Source organism: Mastigoproctus giganteus, chromosome 2 (assembly GCF_048544385.1).
Source record: "Mastigoproctus giganteus isolate SK-2022 chromosome 2, ASM4854438v1, whole genome shotgun sequence".
Classification (NCBI taxonomy): domain Eukaryota; kingdom Metazoa; phylum Arthropoda; class Arachnida; order Uropygi; family Thelyphonidae; genus Mastigoproctus; species Mastigoproctus giganteus.
In genome coordinates, this window is record NC_143576.1 from 248090567 (window position 1) to 248101020 (window position 10454).

The window sequence follows — 10454 nt, forward strand, 5'->3', positions numbered from 1 at the left end:
ATCCAGCACATGATGTCTAATTCTGTCCTTCAGATCTGCCAGAGTTTGACATCCTTCCCGATACACCTGGTTCTTCAAAAAAGCCCACAACCAGACGTCGCATGGGGTGAGGTCTGGTGATCAGGGCGGCCAAGATGTCTGGAAACAACGGCTGATGACCCGTTCGTCTGTAAAGTGTTGCCTTCGCAATCTGTGGACACAACGGTGGATGTGGAGTGGTGCACCATCTTGCATGAATATGGTATCCTGAAGGCACCCAGGTTATTGCAGCTCTGGTATTGCGAAATTTGCCAACATTTCATAATATCGGTGTCTAGTGACGGAACAGGTGCGGGGTCCAGTCGGTGTTACCTGTTCAAAACAATATGTCCCAATCATGAATGGGGCCGTAAATCCACACCAAGCTGTCACTTTTGAAGAATGCAACGGACCTCTTGGATAATTCGATTGTTTTCTGCTGCCCAAATGCGATAGTTGTGCGTATTCACTTGTCCATTTAAGCCGAAGTGGACTTCATCATTCCAATGGATGTTTCATGGCCAAGTGGTATCCACTGTCATTCGCGGCAGAAACTGAAGTTCCTATGTGAAACGAATATCTGCATCACCATGCTTTAGCTGCTGTAGCACGTGCATCTTGTAAGGATAGAACCGCAACACCTGACGCATTACTGGCCTTACAGTGGCACACTTGCGCTACCACATGGAGATTGACTCGATAAATCCACGACAGCCATAGCCACATCTTCATCACGAGAGGAACCCACTCGTTTGCGACCTCTACCTGGTTGAACACTAAGACGTCCAGTCGCTTCAAATTTCGCAATCATTTTGCGGACAGCACAAAAAGTCATAGGTCCACGTGGGCCTTATGCGCTTCTGACACCGGAATTGTCTGATAGCCACAGGTGCAACGTTGCTGTTCTGATAGTACAGTGCCTTCAGTAATAGCGCCTTTTCTTGCAACGTTGTTGGCATTGCTGCTTCAGTGCAGGGAAACATCTACTGAATGATTTTGAAGAGACTGCTTTGCTTTTATACAGTACAGTACAGAGTGTAGAGTGTAGAGCGTGTTTAGTGTCAAACGGCACCAGGGGTTCCCCCCATCTCCGCGTGCTATACATTGTGGGTGTGAAACAGAACACTGTAAATGCCAGAGGTTTAAAAGAATATACACTTTGTATTTGTGTAGTGTCGTGTACCGTTGTTCATCTGGTCAATTAGCCGCTGGGCACCTAATGGGACCCAACGTTGCCCCACTCCGCCCCGTGGAGGCAGACCAGGTACACCACTGTTATAGTTATTTACTCTGGCAGGCCCTGCCACCTAATTTCCTGAGATTTCAGTGGCAAGGACATAAAAAAAAAAAACACGCTATAGATAGGGGTCAGCCAAAACAAAGGGAGTATTAGTTGCCCGATTTGATGTTAAGTTTTTGGGTGTAGGGCTCAAGCAATTTGGAGTTGATGTGGACACTAGTTGTAAGTTAGAGAAGGGGAGGGAGCTTAGGACTGGGGGGGAAGATAGAGATACGGGGTCCATAGGGAAGATGATCCCAAGACAGTGGAGCAGGCCCATGTCCACCAGAGTGAAAAAGAGGGGTGACGAGGGCAGAGGACACCAGGGATGAACTCCCCAACCCGCCGGGGAGTGGAGGCAAAGGACTACGCAAGGGAGCGTGGCTAGGGAGGCCTAAAGGCAGCAGCTGAGCTGTGCTGGTGTGGGTTCTGTCACCCCTGGGACGAAGGAAGGAAGGAGGTTTTTTTTTTTTTTTTTTTTCTTCCTTCTCCTGAGAGGACTGTTATATTCAGGAATTTCCTTACTTTGAACTTCAATGGGTGGTGTTTGGGTGCCTAACCCGTCTAGCAGTGCAGACAGACTGCGCAAACTCTGTAAAGGTGGCGTAGCGCTGCTCGTCCATTATAATGAGATGCTCACAATGCCGGGGATTTTCTTGCATTTTAGTGGCAAACCTTAGCCGGAGCTCGTCATATTCATGACAATCATACATCACGTGATCCCACGGTCCTTCAGCCCCGCATTGACACAGCGGATCTTCTTCTATGACTAGGGATGTTAGCTTCGCTTTAAAGGGTCCGTGGCCTGTAAATAGAAATGTAGTATGGAGGCCTGGTGAGTACCAGGGAGGAGACTTTGGACTGATGAGGTTCACAGAGGGAATGAACTTTTTGGTTATCAATCCTTTGTTGGTGGTGTTCCATGTCTCTTGCCAGATCCTGTACGTAATTTCCGAGATTCTCTTCCTTTCCTGTTTGGGGTTGTTATCAAGGTTAAGAGTGATGCCTGCAGTTTCGGTGGGAATACTCTTCTTTAATCGTTGATACAATCCTCTTCTTATTACCTCTAAGTGTAGGGGTATACCTAGAAACTGTAGAGCTGGGGTGCTTACTGTACGGCACGCCCTTGTTACGGCAAGGAGCATAGAACGCTGTATGGAGTCCAGTTTACGGCGATTTCGGTCAAGGGAGGCTCTAGTACACCATACTGAGGCTCCATAGCAAGCTATTGGCACAAATATGGCATTATAGATGAGGGTCAGAGCTCGGCGCTTAAGGCCCCAGTCTGCACGGCTTATACGGATGATCATGGCCGAGTATTTTTTTATTTTCTGTGACATATATTTCAAGTGAGGATGGAAATTTAGCTTCATATCTAAGACGATTCCTAAATACTTGATTTCTGGGTATAATTTTATGGAGGTGTTGTCAATTTTGATAACCGGTGGTCTTCGTAGTTGGAGCGTTCCCTTGAGCAATATAGATTTGGTTTTCTCTCCCGAGATCTTTAGTCGGTGAATGGCTGTCCAATCCTGGAGCTTAGTTAGTGCGCAATTTGCTCGCTCCTCTAAATCAGCTCTTGTGTCCCCATGCACCACCAAAACCACATCGTCAGCAAACGCAAGGGGTTCAGTCATCCCCAAGTCCATCCCAAGGAACTCGTCCAGGACGATGGACCAAAAGAAAGGCCCCAGGACCGAGCCCTGGGGACAGCCTCGGGAGACCTGGCTAGTAACAGACTTGTACCTGGTACATGGACAGTGCGGTGTCTGAGGTACTCCTTGACACAGCTATAAAGGTTGAGTGGTGCTTTGGCTTGTCGGAGTCTTCTGAGAATACTTGGCCACCACAGCCGATCAAACGCTCCAGCAAAGTCAACTGTGATGGCTAGCGCATACTTGCTTTGAGTGCTTGAAACAGTAGATATTAATTTAAGAAGAGCATCTTCAGTGCTGCAACCAGCTTTGAAACCGTACTGAAGTGGAGAAATGAGGTTTTCTTTAGAGTAGCATTTTGACAACCTGCTGAGCAGAAGACTTTCCAGAAGTTTGCCTAGGACTGGCAAGAGAGCAATTGGCCTGTAAGATTTTGGCTCTTCAGGTGGTTTGTCTGGGTTCTTCAAGATGAGTTTAAGGCATGCCTCCTTCCAGATAGCAGGAAAGTGGCCTTCCATTAGGCATCTGTTGAAAGTGGCGAGCATGGTGTTAGGGAAGTAGGTTGCAAATTTCTTGATAACATCCACCTCGAGGAGGTCATTGCCAGGAGTTTTATTTTCTTTAGTTTTGTCCAGTGCAGCTTTTAGATCGTCATTTGTAAATGGTTCTTCAGTATTTTCTGTTTTATAAGAATCGTTAGCGGTAACAATCTGTAGTTGCTCTTCAGTTAGCTGTGCATCATCTGTTGGAAAGAGGGCATTTAGCATGTTATGGACAGAATCCTCCCACGTGAAGGTGGAAGAACCATCAGGCTTTACAGTTGTACTGAGGATTTCACCTCTAGGGAGTTTGTTCACAACGATACGATAGACAACTCCCCAGGGGTTATCATTTCCTGGGATCGAGACCAAATTCTGCCATGAGGCTTTTTTGCAGCGTCTAATCATGGTAGTGTAACTGTTCCTTAGGAATCGGTAACTGTCTTTTGCGACTTCGACCTCCAAGGGTGGGAGGTGAGCACGGGCTCTCTGAAAAGTTTTACGAGCTTGGTGGACTCTCTTCCTCATATCTTGTAGTTCAGCATTCCACCAAGGGACTGCGTTTTTGAAGGGCCTTCTCTTGGGGATTGCATAGTACAGGCCTCTTTGATGGTCTTAGAGAGGGAAACTGCACAGTCCTCAGAGGTGATGTGATTCAGTTGTGAAGAATCTTCATGAAGTCTTCTTACAAGTTCGGCTTGAAATCGTGGCCAGTCAGCTTTCTTTGTGCAGAATCGCACTACATCCCTTGGTATTGGGGGAATGCGATCCACGGAGCGGCCAAGAGAATAGGTGATTGCTCTGTGGTCAGAAGTGGTCCATGCTTCATTAACCTTCCACTTGCTGAACTTTCCAGAAATAGTCGGCGTGGTCAGGGTGATGTCGATGGTACTTTCCCAGAGGGTGCTACTGTATGTGGGGAGATTTCCAGGCTGGTTGAGTACTTGTAGTTTGGAGGCAAGGATTTAGAGTCAAAATTCTATTATCTTTTGTACATATGTAAATATTTACTTCGTTTTTTTTTTTTTTTTTTTTTTTTTGCTGGTTTCCAGGTTTGGGCAACCTGGGGACGGGATTGCTGGCACCCACCGGTATTGCACTATCTCCGGTGGGTGTGGGATTTGTGCCCATGGCACTAAAGGTAATAGTAGACCCAGGCTTGGCTGCTTGTGCCTGGGGGCAGGCAGCGGCTGCCTGGGTGTTGGCTGCTCCCTGGTGGCAAGGTGGACATACACAAGCGATAAAAAGCTTGCTGAGTTTCTGCACCACCACAGACGTGCAAGGTGGAGATGGGCTAAGGCCTAGGAGCCACCCTTGATACAGGTAAACACACACACACACACACACACACACACACACACACACACACACACACACACACACACACACACACACACGTGTTCATATATGATATAGTATATATATAGGTATAATGAGAATGATAATGCTAATGTATATAAAATTGTATATATATCTTCTCTGTAAGTTCTTGTATATAAAATGTAAAGAATTGTGTGTACAAATAAATGGAAAAAAAATGGAAAATGGAGGCAAGGATGAAGTTTTCAAGTTCCTCCCCATTTCGAGTGACCATACGATCAGGTGTTTGACTATGCCACAAGGGGGAGCGACAATTGGCGTCCATGGCTATGAGTAGCTTACCCCCTGGGAGAAGGTCAAGTGCTGTCTGTATTATGGCGATCGCAATTGAGATGTCTTCACCAGGTCTGCTATAGAGTGAGAGCAGATGTAAGGATCCCATGGCAGTAAGGACTTGAGCACAGGCACTAAGGGATGTACAAAGTGGAGCTACTTTAGTTACAGAGATTTCAGTGTTACTGACTAGGATTGCGGCCCGTGGTGCATCTGTAGTACCTTGAATGATTTTGTATGAAGCTGGATAACCTGTGACCTTACCCTTGTAGGCATAAGGCTCCTGGAGCATAATTATGTCAATATTTTCTTCCTCTGTTTTTAATTTAATTTGTTCAACCACTGCTCTGGCATGCTGTGCATTAATCTGCAAGAAATTCAGCTTCTTCTGTGTTGGTGGTTGGGTGGACCGTCTATCCATAATTGGTTCTATCTTGGTATATTCCCTTAAATTTTATATATACAGGGGAGTTTGCATCCCTGATGGAGTGCAGGTGGGGTATTTTAGACCGTTTGCAGTTTGCACAAGCTGCTTGTTTCTCCCTTTTAGGGGAGTCTTTGAACTCATGTCCCTGCTGGGCACAGTGACCACACGTTGGGACCCGTTTGTTGCAGGTGTGCGATGTGTGCCCAAATTGCAGACACCTGAAACATTTGGGAACTGGAACGCTCCTTGAATCGGTGGCTTCCCCATCCGAAGTAGATTCTCTCATGTTGGCTAATAACCTTCCACGCTCTGGGGGAAAGTTCGTCTACCCAGTTAACTGTAGCAGCTGACTTAGACTTCGTGATATGTTTTGGTATAATGTCAGCATCAACGTCGTCCTCTGCTGTATGCGCGCTAAAGTTTTTGTAGTATATTTCCTCCTTTAGCTCTTGAGGAGTAGTACTCTTGTTCAAACCGAAGAGGATAATGGAAGGTCCTTTTCGTTTTGGCGTTTCCGCCTTCAGTCCTATGTTGGAGATTTCTGAACTCTTTAGTATAGTGAGTGCCTCCTCCCTAGTATCCGTTTCAATGATAACACCAGGCATCCTGGTTTTTCTTATGCTTTTGACCTTTAGGGTTTTCATCTGCTCCTTGAGATTACTAGTTAAGACATCCTTAACTGCGTCGCTAGTTGTTAGTTGCGCATCCTGGGTGGGTTTCACCAGGATAACGTGCGATTTAGCTGTTCTTTTGTCAGATTTCCTGATAGTATTTTTTTGCACAGGGGCCTCTTTGTTGAGCGAGGAAGTGCCCTTCCTCAACGCCTCGGCAAACGAACGGGGGCGTTGTAGCATTTTGTTTTCCCGTTCTTGTGTGAGTAGGTCTAATTTGGCCGACATTTTCTCGTTATCTGTATGCAGATGGTAAAGAATGCCCTCCATTTTCGACCATATTCTAATAATGCCTGTGCGAGTGACAGCAGTAATTCTGTTGGTCTTCTTGGCCATATATTTCTCAAGGATGTCGCGCAGTTTTACGAATTGGTCAATTGGGGTCCCCTGTAGGGGTTCTTCCTTGTCATCAGTGTTATCTGTATCCGATCCGCTGGATGTATCCCTACCTAGGTCCCCAGTTATATCCCTTACAGGGGGGGGGGGGACTCTGTGCCAGATCTATATCTTGTCCTTCTAGCTTTCCGCGTGCTTTTTTGCCTCTTTAGTGCTCTCATAGCTTCATCGTTCTCATGAAGGAGATTAGCATTTCAAGTGCGTCTGCCAGCGTCTGCGCGGTCTCTGTTCATATATTCAACGTCGGAATCTGACATGGTTTTAGTTCAGCGCAAAGTTCCAGAAAAAAGGGCAATACAATTTTTCAGGATTCCACAGCTATAGTCTTTTAGAGAATCGCAGAAGATTTTGTTTACTTTACAGGCTGGCCTAAATGTTTTCGAAAATTATATGAACACTGATCAAGTGGGGTGAATTTGTAAGCGCGCTGTAAATAGATTTCCATATTATATGCGTGGACAATCCCATTAGGCTTGACCTTGTGAAACTCGAACAAGTATACAATAAACCAGTGTTTCTCAATCTTTTTACTCTCGTGGCACATTTTCCAAAGAAGAAAAATTTCGCGGCACACCTACGTAGTCATAGAAGAAATTTCTAAATTAAATAAATAGAACGAAAAATAATATTAACAATTTTTTTATTTATACTTATATTATATCTGTGTTATGCAAACAATTCTTACAACCAAAATAAAACATTCGGACAATGATGTTAAAATAAAAACGACGCTAGTTTTTTTTTTTTAAGATTTCGCGGCACACTTGGAAAATTTTGCGGCACACTAATGTCACGCGGCACACCCTTTGAGAAACACTGCAATAAACGACTGTAACAACTTTCTCTTCTTAGAGAACAAAAGGCAGAGGGTTGGTGCCTCGTTGTTTGAGGCAGGGATTAACCACTTAGCTGCTTTAGCTTGGTATTCACTTTCAGTGGAATGTTCCAAGTGCTACCGATCACTACTGCTAAAGCATATAACAATGTCAATCTAAAGTTATCAAAAGTAAATTTACTTCAACGATTCGGGCCCAATAGTTCTCTCTGTTGTGTAGATGACATCTTTAGCTTTCAGAATACCCCAAAAACTTTATACTTCGTTGTTTAATTATACTTGAATTTTAAGTAAATGTAGGAGCACAAAATAACTAGACTGGCACCTCCCTTCGTCATTGAGCCCCACCATACAGTACAGTACAGCTGAGTAGTGGCGTTGTGGCAATAACTTAAGATTATGCTAATAACGTAAGTAAGTCATTTGCATAATCGTAACTAAGATAGTTACGCGCCATACACTGAAAAATTTTGTAACTAATTTTTTTTTTCCAATAAGTGGCAAACGCGTTCTTTATTCTACCTGTTGTCCAAATTTCTCTTCAGTATGAGCCTTAGAACTCCCTCCAGAGCTCTCTACATAGGGATACTTTAATTTTAACAACCCTGTGCTTTCTCCGGTCAAAAAGTAATTTTACTTTGCTTTCTGTACTATCCGGAAAATGCATAAACTGGCTAAAAAATTCGAGCCTTTGTATTAAGACAATCACAGACAGAAGAAATGCAAAAAAATTACAATAAATGCAAACAGAATCAAAGAAAACGATAGCATGGTGTGATGGCATTTTGCTTCGTTGAGTATGAAGACAGTACACCTGTTCTACTGCAGTAACCTGAAGTCAGAAATTGGAAACCGCGTGATCTGTCAGACTTTGAAAAAGGTGTTATCGTAGGTGCAAATTTATCAGGAGACGTGATTCAAGAAACGAAAGACATAACTGGTTTCTCAAAAGCATCCATTTCAGAGGTTTCATGACTGGAGAGTAAGTGGTTCTTCCACATCTCGAAGGCATAAATGTGGTACAAAAACAATAGTTCGTGAGCAAAGCCGTCGTATTCTAAGCAGGATGTACGCAATAATAGGCCATCCAGTGTGAAGCAAATAAATTCTGAATTCACCCCAGCCCACAAATACCCTATCTCAATTAGCAGTAGCATTAGCATTAGAAGACGCATGTGGCGCAAGAAAGCAAGATTAGACACCATTGGCCTTATCATATGCAAGGGGATAATGACCTCCTTATTCCTGCTAGAAAAATTCCTTATATCATTGATAAGTCCCCGTGACCTGCTCTGCAGCACCTTTGCATATATTATCAGATAAACGCGTATTTGTATTACCCTTGCATCCCAAACTAGCATTTTCAATGATACTGCCAAAAACCCTTGAATTACCTTTGACTAAAGGTATCCCGTCTCTACAGAACAGATTCCTTCTACCTGTGAGTGAAGGCCAAGCCTGTAAATCCTCCCCCCCCAAGCGCCTTGCAGAGTTCTTCAAGTCGTGAGTTAATCCATAAGCCAGAATGTAATTCTTCCTAACGTGCCTGGGCAGAATTGGAGACATATAGACATCTTGGCCTAACTCGCAGAATTTCTTCAGCATGGTCCTATTTTTGTCTAACAAATCATCAGATCGTCCAACTTAGTTAAAGATCTTCTTCTCAAGGACCTTCCATAAAATATTGGTTACAAATTTCAGGGTTATAGTATCAATGCTTTGGCATTTGCTGATGACCTCGCCTTAGCAGCCAATGCAACCACTTGAATCCAGTGTTTACTGGAGAGAACCCATTCCTTCCCGAGAAACCGCGGATTGAAAATAAACAGAGCAAAATCCTAGACCTTATGCCATGTTCCTTCTGGGAGGATTTGAAGACTAAAGTGCAGTCTTGCACCTTTCTACCTAGTTAATACGATTTGCCAACAACAGATGTGTTGGACAAGTGGAACAACCTTGGGGTAAAGTTCTCTTCTTTGGCGAAAGCAACTTAGACTCACTTGACCCCCCTAAAGCCTCAGCAGAGGCTCTTTATTCTTAGTGTTTTCCTAATCCCTACTCTATTTCATCGTCTTGTTCTGGGCAGAGTCACGGCAGGAAGGCTTAATTCCCTCGACCTACGAATTAGATGAGCAATTAAAAAAATGGTCGAGACTACCCAAGGATGTTGTATCCCCTTATGTGTACGTAGAATTCTCCTCTGGGAGTTTGGGGATTCCTTCCCCTAGATGGCTTATCCTAAGGAGGAGACATCTGGGAAGATTCCAATACTCTGTTTCGCCTTTCATCAGAAATATTGCCAGTCTTCCCTTCACGAACAGTGAGTTGAACTGTAACAGGAGTTTACAAACAGAAGGCAGTTAGATATAGACTCTAAACCAAAACTTAAAGAAAGATCGCGGTCCCTCCTTCACAGGTCATATGATGGCCATGCTCTCGAAGAGTCACTTAAAGTACCGTTTCAGCATCAGTGGGTTGGAGATGGAACCAGGCTGCTGTCAAATCATACATTTATTGCTTTGATTAATCCGCCGTACCCTCTACAGAACATCAAGAGGACGATCTAACGATCGGAATTGTAGCACGTGGAGTGTAGCAATGAAAACTCTGGCCCACATCGCTCTAAGGATACATTGGTCCCAAGGCACCCGAGTTAAACTATGATGCTGTAGTCAAATTTAGTAAACAATAGACGAAGTCGGAAAGAGTGGTTGATTCTGATGGAGCCACGATATAATACCCAAGATGGGCTACGTAAACCAGACCGTGTGGGGGGGGGGATTTGCCTATCTATTGGACATACATATTGTGTGCTCAGGTTAGGATCTAGAAACTTCCCACTGATTGAAACGTCGATATTATGATATGAATAATAGTCTCAACCAAATAATTTGGGTTAGTTCCCTTTGTATCTACTATCACTGTTTCATATAGGGGGAGGTTCTCGTGCCTGACATCAACTTCCCTCCCATTGTCCATGG